The 14572-nt window shown below is 42.5% G+C and overlaps 1 protein-coding gene across 1 annotated transcript in view; it reads left to right on the top strand.

The window, feature by feature from the left end:
* CXADR (CXADR Ig-like cell adhesion molecule) overlaps positions 1-14572 on the top strand; it is a 74070-nt gene that overhangs the window by 11750 nt on the left and 47748 nt on the right. The window lies entirely within an intron of this gene.

Here is a 14572-nt window from a genome sequence, read left to right as displayed (position 1 = left end):
CATCGGCTCCAAGAGTCTGCTTAGTCTTCTTGTTAGAGGTATAATGTGCTAGCATGCATTCGTATGTAGGGTGAACACTTACAGTCAATTACGCTCAATTTATTAGATTAGGTATGCAGAGGAATGGGTAATAGCAGAGTCATATGGCAGTGGAGGTTTACCATCTGCTATCTGCCTTTAGCAATGGACCAGTTCTCACTGTGGACAACAAAAAGGAGTAGTGAAAAAGTGAATGGGATAGATATATGCTTTTAAATCCCAGCTGGGAATTTCATTCAGAATTCTCAGTTTATGATTCATCAAATCATAGAATTGTTTAGGTTGGAAAAGACCTATAAGAGCATTGAGTCCAACTACCTAGCACGGGCAAGTCCACCACTAAACCACATCCCTAAGTGCCACATTGCACCATTTTGTAAAGAAGCTGAATTATTTTTCAGTATTTTACAGCTGAAAAGATTTTCTAGCAGGCTTTTATTAATTGCATTTAATAATCTTCTGTAAGAAGCCTGTGCAGAACATGCCAAAAGCTATTCAGCCCACAGTTTAAGAATATAGATCCATGTAATGCAATTGACAACAGTAGAACTGTGTGGAGTTGATTTTGGCTTTGCAACTATTCATGTGTATACACTGAGATTTTTGGATTGAAAAAATTTATCTGTGCATAAATAACAGCCCCCTGAAACAGAGCTGAGGAGAAGACATATGTGATGTCGGACTCTCAAGCAGCAGAAGTTAGGCATCTAAATCTGAAACTGGGGCACTAAAACCTTCTATTCAGAAATCTCATTCAACTATTTGTTGACGAGGGAGACTGCTGGCACCCTGGGTTAGGTGTGGTTCCTCAAGAACCAAAATGCTACTTCTCTGCAACCACAGCACCTCATTTTTCAAAAAAGGTACAAGTTAGTGTGATGTCAAACCTACCACAAAGCCTCATCTGCTTTTAGGAACCAGTGGAGAAATACTTCCATGTACTTCCCCAATGGCCATCTGCCGTTACGCTCTAATTCCACATTATGCAATCAATAGCCTAGGACTTCCCACAAAATTCAGTAAAAGCAACAACTTTCTTGTAAAACTTGTTTTGCACTTTTAAAAGATGAATCTTAGCCTGAGGGCTATTAGCTATTTTGGCCATGGCCTCTGCACTCTTGCTGAGCTGATGCAAAGGAACCAGAGCTACCTAAAACAGAAGAGGAGGGGAAAGGACCACTCTTGACATAGCCATTAGGGTGTACTTCTGGCAGACTGAGATCTCTGTCTTCATCAACAACCGAACCAAAACCTGTGGTGCTTTCTCCTCAACCACGCTCGCTGAGTGCCAGGCTGCAAAGCTGCCTCCTCCCACCTAGAGGCACAGGGTGGGCAGGAGGGAGGGCTGACCCACCTCACTGCCAGTCAGAGCCAGACACTCAAGAGAGGATGTGGCTGGGAAACCACTTATGAAGGGGAAAGTATATAGACCACCAGCACCCTGGACTCTATTTTCTGTAAATAGCTCTCCAAGGGAAAGAAAAGAGTTACGAGTCCTTAACAAATGGGAGCAACAAGAAAAGCTATTTTCCTTTCTTCATGAATTATATGTATTGTCTACATGTTCAAAACAGAAATTCTTTCTGTGGTGGGTTTTTGTTTGTTTTTTTAAAACCTGCATATATGAAATTTACCTTCTCAAATCTCAGGCCTTTCTGCCTCTATGCTGCAATCAGCAAGGTTTGATTTATTTACAGAAACATTCAGTTCTGGGTAATTTTTTGAGAGCTTGTGAGATCTGTGACATAACAAAATAAATGTAGCATTGGTACATCCTGCACTGACTTACACTGCATCTGTTTTGGGAGACTGACTTCCTAGGACCAGCTGATATCCCTTATTCCTGCCTGGGTATCACTTTGCTGGGGATTGGTATGGGGTGGGGAGAAGTTGTTTAAAAAAACAGTCCCTGACCTTTTTAGCAGCAAACAACTGCTGATGAAGCAAGCAAACAAACGAATTAATTTCTGGAATTTTTATGAGAGGAATTTTGGATTGGGACTGTGTTTGCCATCTCCTTTTCCTACTGCCACTACTCCAAGAGCTTATAAACTAGATTCTCAGACTCTTACATTTTGCAATTCCTGTTTCTGACCTCCATTACAAATCCCACACATTTAGAAGCACACACTAGAGTACTCTAGTTATCTAGAGACTCTAAAATTTTAATATTAACAGCTGAAGTTAATTAACGGTAAACCTGAAGATAATTAACAGTAAACCGAACCGTCTTTACCCTTTAAAACTCTTATTATTGTACAAAAGAAAAAGAACACTTTTTTAATCAACAAAATAGGTGAGTTCATCCAGAAAAAATGGATATGAGTTAAAGTATTTTGTAAACGTGTTTGATAAACTGACATACTAAAAGATTTTGCATGTCCTGTGCTTTTAACTTGATAATCTCTAGCCCATCTGTAAGCAAAGGTAAATTAATTCTTCAAAACTCAAAACAATAGAATTAAATCCCCGGTAATACATTCATCTGCAGGTGTGTGTGCGCATAAAATATAAGATTATATTATTTCATGTGCATTTCTGCGCTTTTTTCCAAATATTTTGTGTTTGTGTTCACATTACTCTAGTGTAATTTCAGAACGAAGATTTATTTGCTGTTGTATCAATGCCATGGGAAGTTCTCAAATTGCCAGAACCATCATTCCCTCCATCTGACATCAACAACATGTATATTGTGACAGTTTGGTGAATTTGGTATCTCTTTACCATAAAAATGGACCTAGGTTCAGGGACTTAATGACTGAACTTTCCCATTTTTAGCCATTTTTCTACAGGAACAAGCCTTTCGTGATCATGCTTCCAATTGCTGTATTTGTCTACCTGTGAGTCCTCCCTGTTCCTCAGTAGCTCAGGACATACTGGCCAATGCAACTTCACAGATATACAGAGGGCTCAAAAATAATGCTTGTACACATCGTTACAATATAGAGAGACTCTAGTAATTACCTTCTGAAACTGCTGTGTGAGCTCATACTTTACAATACACTAGAGTTTACCTGGGAAAGGCTAGAGGAAGCAGAGACAAGGAGCAGGACCCTCCAGCAGCAGGAAAACCACCCGAGTTGGTCATGCATATGACAAATATGCAGGAAATCAAGTTCCCCTGGTTCTGGTGCTCCTTGAGTGGCCTGTAGGTGTACCTGCTGCTCTTTCTCATCCCAGTAACACTGTTTAGAAACCAGTGCCTATCAAACAGGATTAAATACTGGACTATCTGGTCTGCCTTCATTTAGCTGCTGTTGGTGGCTATGGCCAGTGATCGCATTTCTAGGGCATAACTCAGTCATGGCATTTCCTTTCTATGTGTTTCTGTCCTGGACTTCTCCATGTGATACTTTGGTCTTGCAGAAAGCGGAGCAGAAAGATGTTTACTAGTGGGTGTAGTATAAATTCACTGGAGTAACCTAGCTGATAATACTTGGGTTTACGTCCTTGAACTTGCTTTGATTGTGGACTGAGAACAACAGAAAGTATTATGTTGTGTGTGTTTATAGGCTGTTAAATCAATATGCTGCTGGAGGGGAATCTTCCACATCATTTATAGATAATGGTGAGAGATGTGCTCTCAGCAGCGCTGCTGTACATGCAAAGTGCCTCCATTGACTTCTGCAGTGTTATACATTTTGCTGCATGATTAATTTAACTCGCTCCCCCTCATGAACTGTCCACAATGAGAATTACTGCTCAAACCAGAGAGTTAGCTGTTGCAAAGAACTGCCATCCCAGAGCAGCCCTTCCAAAGAATCAATGTACTAAAATGCATCTAAATGTTAATTTGGAAACAAAAGAAACGATGAAAATTGGGAGGGTATGATAGGAACATCAGATAGCTTCTGAACCATAGGCGTCTACAGCAGACTGTCTAGGAACATACGCTCTGTGCTGATACAAAACGTTTATTTGCACTCCTGGTGTTTCACAATGCATCAGGTTTCAAATCCATCACAGGTCTCCTTCCTTAGTTTTGTACTTTGATGTTCAGCACTGAAAATGTCAAGTCCTGTACTCCACATACGTCTAACTTTCTGACCCTGAGCTTTTATTATTATGGCAAATTATGGCCTACAGATGAACTCTCCTGAAAGTCATCATGGAGCTGATGCAAGAAATTAAAGATGTCGAAAGCATGCGTGTGAGCACGCATACTGCATCATTACTTCAGCAGTGAACAGAAGGAGGAAGTATGGGTGACCACAAATAGCAAAAAAATCCCAGTCAGGATAATGAGCAAATAATGACAAAAAGATACCAGACTTGCAAAATCCAAAAAAGTTTGAAACAGTAACAACATATTCATTAATTACTCAGATGTTTTGGTGAATGGAATAAAAATGTATTTCAGTAGATGAATGATAGAGGTATTTAGCTGAAAGTTATCAAAAGTATTTGTCTTACGGAGCAGTTTTCCCAAAGTAAGAAGCTTTCTAAGTGTGTCCATTTTTACCCCCAGTACCAGCTGCTGTTGCCCAGATTTGCTTATCTCCCAATTCTCCTTGAAAATACCAAATCATTACCTGATTACTAATTTTTTTTTGTTTAACAGAGATTTCTAATTAATTGGAAGCTGATTAACAAAACTGTTAATAAATGTTGACTTCTGGCAAATCGTCTTATTAAATCTTTCTGTGTCAGTGAGTATAATGAATAAACCGAACTGAAAGTTGGACAGCTTCAGGTTTTACTGTCAACTCAGCAAGACGCATTCCTTTCCATTGTACCTGAAGTTGTAAGTTATTCCCACTTTTCTGACGTAGTAGCTACACTGAGCATGTCTAAATGTCAGTCAGTATGTTTTCCTAATATAAGCCAAATTTTTAGCCTTCTGATGAGTGGGAATTATCCAGATCTTGGAACTCCTATACGTGAGCTTTTGAACAAAGATTGTTTTAATTGGTGTGTAGCCAACCACCCATTTCAGCAATCTCTGCCCAAACACTAATGCTCATTTCCTCATAGCAAGTCCTTTTGTAATCAAAGTTATTTTGACAGAATAGAGTGAGGCTCCTTGTTGATCTAGTGACCAAATAAACCACAACAAATGACGAGCTGTGAAACACCAGCAGCAGTGCTCTCTCCTCCAGGATTTTCTTCCAACATTAAAAGACTTTTTGCAGCACAAAGAAAACAAGCCTGTAAGACTATGTGTCATCTCATCACCTGGTCCCTTTGTAGTACTGCTTCAAGTTGCAGAACCTGTTAACTGTAAGGTCTCCACATGTTGAGCGGCTGTGCAGGTCTGCTCAGGCAGAATCAAAAGGCCACTCTGCACAGGCAATGACTGGAAAATTCAAGAGTCTCCAGCTGCAGCAGTGCCAGCTTCCCAAAACTCTACGTGCAATACATGTGGAAGCCCAGCCCAGGTGCCCACAGGTCAAAGACCTCATGCAGGAGGCCAGGCAGCATAGGCAATGGCAGAGGCAGCTTCTGTGCCACGAGTGCTGGCATTCGGTGTGGTCTGTAGCCCAGAGAGAACATGCACAGGAGCCCAGGGGAGCAGCCAGTGTGCAGGACTGACAGCAGAAAGGCAGTGCCACCTCTCAGGCTGCAACTTCTTACTTGTGTCCCCACTGTGCTCCTCAAGACCCTATGTCTGAAACGGGCACTGTGCTTGTTTCCTACCAGCAGCTGGGTGTAATAGTTTCTTATCTTCCCAATATCCATTCCCATTCTTACCCATTAGGTATTAGGCATCCCACATTTTCCTCTAATCTGAAGACTGGTTTTCCAGTATTTACAAATATACCCTAGCAAGAGGTTAAATACTCCTTGCTTAATAAAATGTGTTTATGCAGAACTACTTGATCACTCAAGAACACCCTTAATAGACAACCCCAATGATGTTGACACTGTCCATTAAAGGTCCACCTTCCTCTTGATCTGCTTTATGTTTTATAATTTCTTCATCGTAATTAGCATCTTTTGCTGGCAGGGCTAGCACCCATAGCTCAGCAGAACTGCACTTGGCTGTTTCATCCCTGGTTCTGACTCATAAAGGTTGTCTGGGAAAGTTTGTAAACATGAGAAATTGCCATTAAAAGTAAGGATCATATTATCAGTCTTACAAATCAAGGAAGTTCTTGCTGGGTTAGGATGAATAACAAAGGCCATAGAGGTATATTTAGAAAGTAAATGTGTACCTGTGATGAGCTACATACATTTCACAAGCAGCAGAACTGAGAAGTTTGTGAAGGAACCAGTTCTCATAGGACTCCACCCAGACAAAGACAGCAAATAAGCAGCAACATATGATGAACCAGTTAAATGAAATGAAGGTATACACACCCAGCCCGGGTTACTTTCAGGATTTAAATGGTAATACATAACCTAAATTGTTAAATGGGTTTATAGCACTGTGAAATACAAATCTAGCTAGAAAAGCATGTTCTTTTTGAGACAGGCTTATTTTCTGAGACATGGGTGCATGTCTCATATAGACAAACACCCCATACAATAGCAATGAAGTGTAAATTTATTTTTTAATTTTAATTCCTTACAGCGCCTCCTTGTCTGCCTCTTTCCTCTTTTGTTTTCTTCTTGTACATTTTGATTGCCGATCTCTCTTTTCCACATTTTGCTTCTTTCTGCTCTTTCCTTTTGATGTTCTGGATAGTAGTGCTAGAAAGAAAGAAGAAAAGAAAAAATACAAAAAGGGAAAAAACCACCAAACCCTGGCCCTGCTTCTGTTATCTGGCGCTAATGATGGCCATAAGGAGCAAATGTCTCGCGTTCCTGTTATTGCCAACAGCCCTGCTGCTGCCAGGCAGCTGCGTGGAAGAGGCTGATAGGAGCAGCCCCTCTTACACTTATTATAGCAGAATTGCAAGCAAGGGTACCTGAGTGGTACAGCCAGGGAAGCTGCTACCAATGCCAGCGAGAGGCCAAAAATGCGCTAGTAGAGACAAACCTTGAGTGACGGTTGTAAACATGGTTATCATAGTTAAAACATGGTAAATAATGCATGGCAGGTATTCGCATGTTTCCCGTGCTGGCAGAGGCAGGCTGCATTTGTTAACCCTCAAGTCACACCACTGACCTCCTTTTTCCTAAGTATCCGAAGGAGGAACAGATAGCTGGATGTGCGGTAATTAGATGCTGGGTTACCACTAATGTCGTTATTCTGGTCCGTTTTACTGTGACACGTGCTGGGGTAGTTACTCCATGCATTTTTAACAGATTATTTCTAGTCCATGTAGATTCGTAAAAGCACATACAGCACGGACAAACATTTTCTTTAAAATAAGCTAATTCGGTACTTAATCGCTGAGGTAGGAATATCATTGTTTTCCCCGATCGGAAATCAAAATTCCCGGAAAGCCTCATCTCTCACTGTCAGCACCAAAGGAAAATCGCAGCATTGTTGTTCCAGGGATTGCACCTTTTCAGTGGCTGAACCGCCCGCCCCAGGCGGTGTCTGGCTGCGCAGGGGCACGCAGCGGGGCCGGGCTGCCTGAACTGCTCCGGGTTCAGGCTGTGCCGTTTGTTCCCCTATTAGATGATAGCGTTTTGGCAGGCTGGTGCAGTTTTTGCCTAGTCAGCTTTATCCCTGTATATAGAGCCCCGTATAGCCCCTGCACGTTGATCTCTCAACGATCTGGGTTTTGCTTATGTGCAAAAAAAAATGGGATAAAAATCTTAGAAATTACTTTAAAAGTTCACACGGTCAACATGCTGTTCCAGTGATACCACTTCAATATTTTATTTTCGTTATGTTCTTCTTCTCCACCAAGCTGTTCGTAGTCTTTTCGGTCTAATGTTTTTGTTACTTTTTAATTATTATTTATTTATTTCCCCCCCCGCCCCCGAGCCGTGCACAATGAAACACGATTCAGAGTTCACTTTGCTAATCACCCCCCCTTTGACCAAGAAATGCTTTACGGCGGCTACATCCAGCTTGGTGGTATCAGATTTCAGTGTGAAAAGTGCTGCATTCCTGACTGCCCTGCCTTCCCTTCTTGTTTGATTTTGCCTGGTAAAATAAATTGAATATTTGGAACAACTAATCTCATTCAGAAAAAGAAAAAAAAAGCACACAGGGAAAAAGTATACATACATACAAAAAAAAAAAAAAAAGAAATTCAGCTATTTTTTCCCCCCATGTTTAATTCCACTTTTCCATCCACTGTATTTTCATTCTTTTTTTGTTGCTGCCCTACACTAATTTTTTTTCTACCTCTGATTTACTTCAGGTTTTATTCTACTTCTTGACTTCTGGTTTTAGCTGAAGAAAGCACTTCTCTAGATCTCTGAAATTCACAAAAAATATCTTTCTGTATTAAAAAAAAGTTACTTTGAAAGACAACTGTAACTTCCACCTTTTGCTTCTTGCTGTAGTTCATGACAGAACTAGCTCATGCTGGGAACGCTGCTTGAGGCATTTCAGAATCTTAAAAGCACTCTGGGGTTTTATATGTAATTTTTTGGGTTTCTTTTATAATGTATAGATAAGACCTGCATGTTTTTATTTTTCTCTTTCATTTTAACTGTTTCAAATGTTCCTTTTTGTTGCCTTTGGTTTTGCCTGTGATTGTCTTGTCTGGAAGTTAATTTTTGGATTTAGGCACTTGGGGGGAGGAAGAGCATTTGCATCACTGTAGCTTTTTGTTTGAACGCAGTTACGCTGGCACAAAATACTGTAACGTGACAAAAATGTTGTCTAATTCTTAGAAGAAAATGGACTTTAAAACAATATTTGCTGTGAACTCCTAACATATCTTTGAAAATATAAGGGCCTTTTTGTAGACAGTGTTTTGTTTTGCATGCAGTTAAATATCTGTGAGCTGTTTGGTTTGTTTGTTTGTTTCTTGGTTTTTGTTTGTTTGTTTTTTTTTTTTTTTCCTTGGAAGGTTAGGCTTCTTTTACATTTTTAAAGGCTGTCTTTTTATTATCTTCTTGAACAGTATCTTTTTCTCTGCTTCTGTTATTTTTTCCTTAAATAGCCTCACTCACTTCAGAGACACAATTAAGACCCTGAAGACCTTCAGAAAAAGGAGGTCTTTAAATGAATTATTCTGAATATTATAATAGTTTTTTAAAAAAAGGTTTGCATTTCTAAGCATCCCTCCTGGTCTTTAAAAACTGAAACTGGCATCTGTGTTGGCTTGAATTTAAATGGTCCCTACAGGCTGTTTAACTCAAAGAGTTATTTTATTCATTTGGTTGTTTCTTATTTCTTCCCGTAGGCTAACTACAAACGTAGCTCTTATATTTGTTTACTTGCCTCACTTTGTTAAAAGATTATGTCTTCACCAGTGCTTACGAATTTATTAGTGCTTAAAATGCACTTAAATTGTTGAACTGTTTGCCTTTATCACCCTATTTTACCTGAAGCATTTTTTGCTGTGATTGTTCCCCGTGTATCCTTAACAATGAGCTCTCTTAATGTAGAAATGTAGAGTTAGCTGAGCAGAGGATGTAGGGAAGTGTCAAACATTATTTGTCTAGCTTTATTTGCTCCTATTAATATATCCTTCATTTGTATCGCCTGCGGTCAACATTTTCAAATACAAGAGATTATAACTGGGTACCTTACCTCCACATCTATTAAAAAGTATCACCAACACTTTAACAGGGACAAACCTCTCTCTCAGGCTGTGTTTCCTCCTGTCCTCTTTGTTTCTGTCATGCTCAAGCCAGTGCACTATTCCTTTGGTGCAACTGAAGGATATGCTACATTCCCCAGCTGAGCCCTAAGAAGCTCCTGGTTTATCTGCCCCCTTCCCTCTTGCTGTTTGCTTCTCCCGGGCAACTCATTGTCCCCACAGGGGTTCTGAGGCAGACTTTTGAAGGGTTGTTTTGTAACAGAATTGCCTGAAAAGACAGAAGCTAAAGAAGAGGGAGATGGGGTGCAGGGTAAGATGAGAGGGGTTGCTTTTGTTCCGTGTCACTGAACTGCACCTTCCCCTGTCAGACATCAATAGCCTGACCTCCAGAGAGTGATGTCTGCCTCTTCTAAAACATCTTCTTGGATCCTATACCTGTAGTTATAGTGGCCAGAGAGGGAGAATGGGTGGAATATCACCAGAAGTGTTGGAAATCCCAGGATGAGCCTTTGCCCTGAGTCAGCAGCATCCATCAGACTGCCCTCTCCCACGGTGGTCCTCAGCTGGTGGCACACAGCTACAGGGGCAGCTTTTTCCACTTGGGGCAGTTTCACAGGGTCATCGTGTGTTTCTAATGCATTTGAAACATGCTTCAAAATCTCCTAATCCCTGTTTCCAAGCTGATCAGCCTTTGATGTTTATAACATGGCTCTGTTCTGCTCAGCTGTAAAGTAGCTGATCATTTTATAACCGTTAACAAATATAAGAGATAAGCAGTGGAAACATAAAGATCAGAATCTGGCTCAACCTTTTTCCTTTCTGGCAATAAAGAACAGCATTTGAGGGGATTTGTTTGGTTTCAGTTTTTATTAAATATATATTTCATCTGTGATAATGAAGAACGGGGAAAAATGGATTTTATATTTGTGCCAACATGGGCAGGTTTCAAGTATTTCTGGTGGAATGAGTCTTGGACTAGATCCTAAGAAAAATCTCTGCATAAAGGTAACAGTCCCTGCAGCCAGATTGTTACTGGTGGCAGTGGAGGTCCTGAAGGTTGGTGAGAGTAACTTCTGTGCACTGGTAAATACACAAATATCGTCATATTCATAATAGGCCACCCAGTTCCCATTTGTATGTGAGCAAAGATACATGATAGGGACAAAGAAACCTGAATACAAATTGCTAAGGGGAAGATTGTGGGGTCTTCACTTTAAATTCTTGAAGCAAAATGTAAACTCATCAAAAAGCCAGGATTGTTTTGACTGTCTGAAGAGATACTAGGCACTTCTAAAATGCTGTAAAAGATACAGACCTACAGAGAAAGGCAACAGATTCTATTAGAAGAAAGTGTGAGGCATCTGGAAAGGATCTCACAAGGCAGAGGTGGCACAAAGCCTCATCCAGGTCCTGAGGGCAGCACAGGACTCTTCGTAGCCCAAGACACACTTGAGGCTCAGTTTATTCCCTGTCTTCAACTAGAGGCGAATTGTATCTGCATTATAAGTAATTGTTTTGCACTTCATGGTAAGTTCTCTTAAGTTACCAAGTGTTTGCTTCTTATGTTATAGCAAAGTCATGTAGATAAGCTGCTGCCATCACTTTCCCCCCAGTTTAGCAGGTAAAATCTTGTTTTTTTAAATTCTAGTTTAAACATATCTTTATTCCACCCTCATCACTTGGACCATACCACGTCTGCTTTTGTGCCTCTCCATTATTTCCATTTTCCCACCACCTCAAAAATACTACTTGTTTCGGTCCTGTGTTGGTTGAGATTTAATCTGTCTAAATTTTCTTACATCCTTTCAATCTGCTCACCTTCTTGGCCTCTGCTTTGTCAGGTGGTATCATCTTTCATTGCACATAACACCTTTCTGCTTTTTCTTTTGATCATCAGTGGCATCAAAGGATACCAGACCCCCCCCCCAAAAAAAAAAAAAAAGGGCCACCAAGTTAATTTATTTAAATCCTTGCTTAAAGCCTCTCCCAGGAAACATAAATAGCTAGTAAGTAGGCAGTTAGGTGTTATTACTTGTATCATAACCATCTACTTCTGTCTGTTTATACTTAATTTAGAGGCACTTTGTATTTTTCCTCACTGGACATCTTTTAACTTTTCCATAGAATCATAGAATCATTTAGGTTGGAAAAGACCTCTGAGATCATCAAGTCCAACCATTAACCCAGGACTTCCAAGTCCACCACTAAACCATGTCCCTAAGCACCACATTTATGTATTTTTTAAGCACCTCCAGGGACAGCGATTCCACCACCTCCCTGGGTAGCCTGGTCCAATGCTTGACCACCCGTTCATTGAAGAAATTTTTTCCTAATATCCAATGTAAACCTCCCCTGGTGTAACAACTTGAGGCCATTTCCTCTTGTCCTACCACTTGTTATCTAGGAGAAGAGACCTACCCCCACCTGCTTACAGCCTCCTTTCAGGTAGTTGTAGAGAGCAATGAGGTCCCCCCTGAGCAACCTTGAGACTTCTCCCAGCTGCCTGTAGAATGTTTCAACTGTCTCTTCAACCTGGTTAGGTGGTCTGTAACAGTCTTCCACCAGGGTATCAGCATTATTGGCCCTCCCCAATCCTTACCCATAAACACTCAATCCTATTGTCACCATCATTAAGCTCTAGGCAGTCAAAACTCAGTCCCTAACACACAGAGCTACCCCACTGCCTCTCCTTCCTTGCCTATCCCTTCTGAAGAGTTTGTAGCCACCCATGGCAGCACTCTAGTCATGCGAGTCACCCCACCATGTTTCCATGATGGTGACTATGTCATAGTCTTCCTGCTGCATGAGGGCTTCCAGCTCCTCTTTGTTGCCCATGCTTTGGGCATTGGCACAGATGCACTTCAGCTGCACTATTGATCTCACCTCCAACCCAGGCATGCCACCCTTGGGTGCATCTCTAAAGAGCTCAGTTTTATTCCCTTCCGCCTCTGAATCTACCTTAAAGCTCTCTCAATGAGCCCTGCTAACTCCTGACCTAGGATCCTTTTCCCCCTTGAGACAGGTGAACCCCATCTGTTGCCAGCAGGCCTGGTGCTGTGTAAATTGACCGATGATCAAAAAAAGTGAAATTTAGCCATTGACACCAGGCCCAGAGCCAGGTACTGATCTGTGAGATCTTCCGATTATGTGCCTCATCGTTCCCTGCAACTGGCAGGATAGAAGAAAACACTACTTGTGCTCCTGATCCCCTCAACCAGTCACCCCAAGGCCCTGAGGTCTCTCTTGATTGCCCTCAGACTTCTTGTCACTTGGACTTCATGATTGCCCACTTGCAAGACCAGTAATGGGGGCAGTACTCAGAGGGCCGTGCCAGGCAAGGGACTTTTCTAGTAACATCCTTTGCTCGAGCCCCAGGGAGGCAGCAGGCTTCCCTATTGTTGGGCTGGGTCCGGTCAGCATATCGGGCCCTCTGTTCCTCTGAGAATGGAGTTGCTGATGACAACCACCTTTTTTTCTTCTTAGCAGAGGTGTTCATCACGTGTGGGTTGACCAACTCTCCCCAAGTAACTCCACCGACCTGTACAGACTTTTGTCTACATCAGAGATTTCCTGGCTGCCATGTTCCAGAGCCCCATACCTATGGTATGGGGGTACCTGGGAAGGTGAAGGAGGTCGTAGGGTGATTCACCTGCTACCCCAAGCCAGGGACCTGTTTCCATTCCTCCCTGGCACTTAGGACCCCTCCTTGTGCCTGGTGGCAAGTAGGTAGGGGAGCCTCCACTTCTTATGATGTGTCCATCTGGTGCATTCGCCCCAGCGATGGCAGGGAGCGGCTCCACCAGCCTATCTCCCTCTCACGCTCCCTGACACTCCTTAACCTCTCCCTTCCAGCTCTGCCACCAGGCTGAGCAGATGGCCCACCTGGTCGCACCTCACACAGGTGTTATCTCTGCTGCCCTCCGCTAGCAGTGACAGGCTCCGGCACTCCCTGCGGCTGTGACCCAGCCAGCTGTGTGTTCACCTGGGCGCTCTGTCAGGGTCGCCACGTGCCTTCTGGCGCTGCCTTTTGGCCAAGTGGAAACCATGGCTAGGTTTCTTCTCAGGGGGCAATGAGCACTATTGGAGCTGGCCTCTTGGAGCCGTCAGGGGGTCAGCGCCCACACTCGCCCCTCCTGACTGCTGCACTGTGCCCCCCGGGGGCTGCGTTTGTACGTGTGGGGGTTGAGCCGCCCACGCTCCCAGGCCCCCCACGCTGAGCCAGACCTGCCACCTGGCAGGGCCTCAGCGCCTCCCGCTGCAGGGGGGAGGCAGGGGAACCCCCCCTCTGCCTGCGCTTCTTGGTTGTGCCAGCTCTCAGAAAGCTCCTTATGGTCCCTCGGCCAGATCCTCCATGCTGCAGCACCTCTGCCGGAGTAGCGAGCCTCAGAGACTTCCAATTTTTTGATGCATTTTTGCATGAATTAATTAAATTACAAGTCCGTGTCAGATGTTGAGTGGGTGTTGTTTGTTGGGTTTTGGGTTTCGCTTTGGGGTTTTTTTTTACAAAAAAAGGTCAGTTAATTCATGGTATTTAGTCCATTTGTAGGGAGAAGTGTACCCTCCGTAGTTCTAGTCAAGACTACAAATACTTGGGTTTCAGTCCTGATTTGTCTGTGCTGCTAAAGGATAGTATGTACAAAATACTTATTTTCAGGCCAGCTAAAGCAAACTATAAACATCTGCTTTAAAAAAAGGATATTTTTTAGAGTATCCTACCCTGCTCCCTCCACAAAGATCCTCCTCCCTCCACCCCCCCCCCCCACCCCCCAGCCTCCAGCCACTAAAAGTTATGTTGGGCAGCAAAAGCAGGAACAAACAGAAGGGTCATTCTCCTTCCTTCCCTTTTCTGGTCCCTTCAGTTCATGTTGAAGCTGATGAGCTGAAAGCTTTTTGATTTGATGGATTTCCAGTGAACTGGAGAAGCAGAGGTGTGGATGCACTTGCTGTTTTGCTGCTTCTGCTGTTGGAGTAATAAT

This window comes from Falco biarmicus, chromosome 2 (assembly GCF_023638135.1).
Source record: "Falco biarmicus isolate bFalBia1 chromosome 2, bFalBia1.pri, whole genome shotgun sequence".
NCBI classification, from domain to species: Eukaryota; Metazoa; Chordata; class Aves; order Falconiformes; family Falconidae; genus Falco; species Falco biarmicus.
The sequence above is the reverse complement of the archived record's forward strand: the minus strand, read 5'-3'. Positions and strand labels throughout refer to the sequence as shown.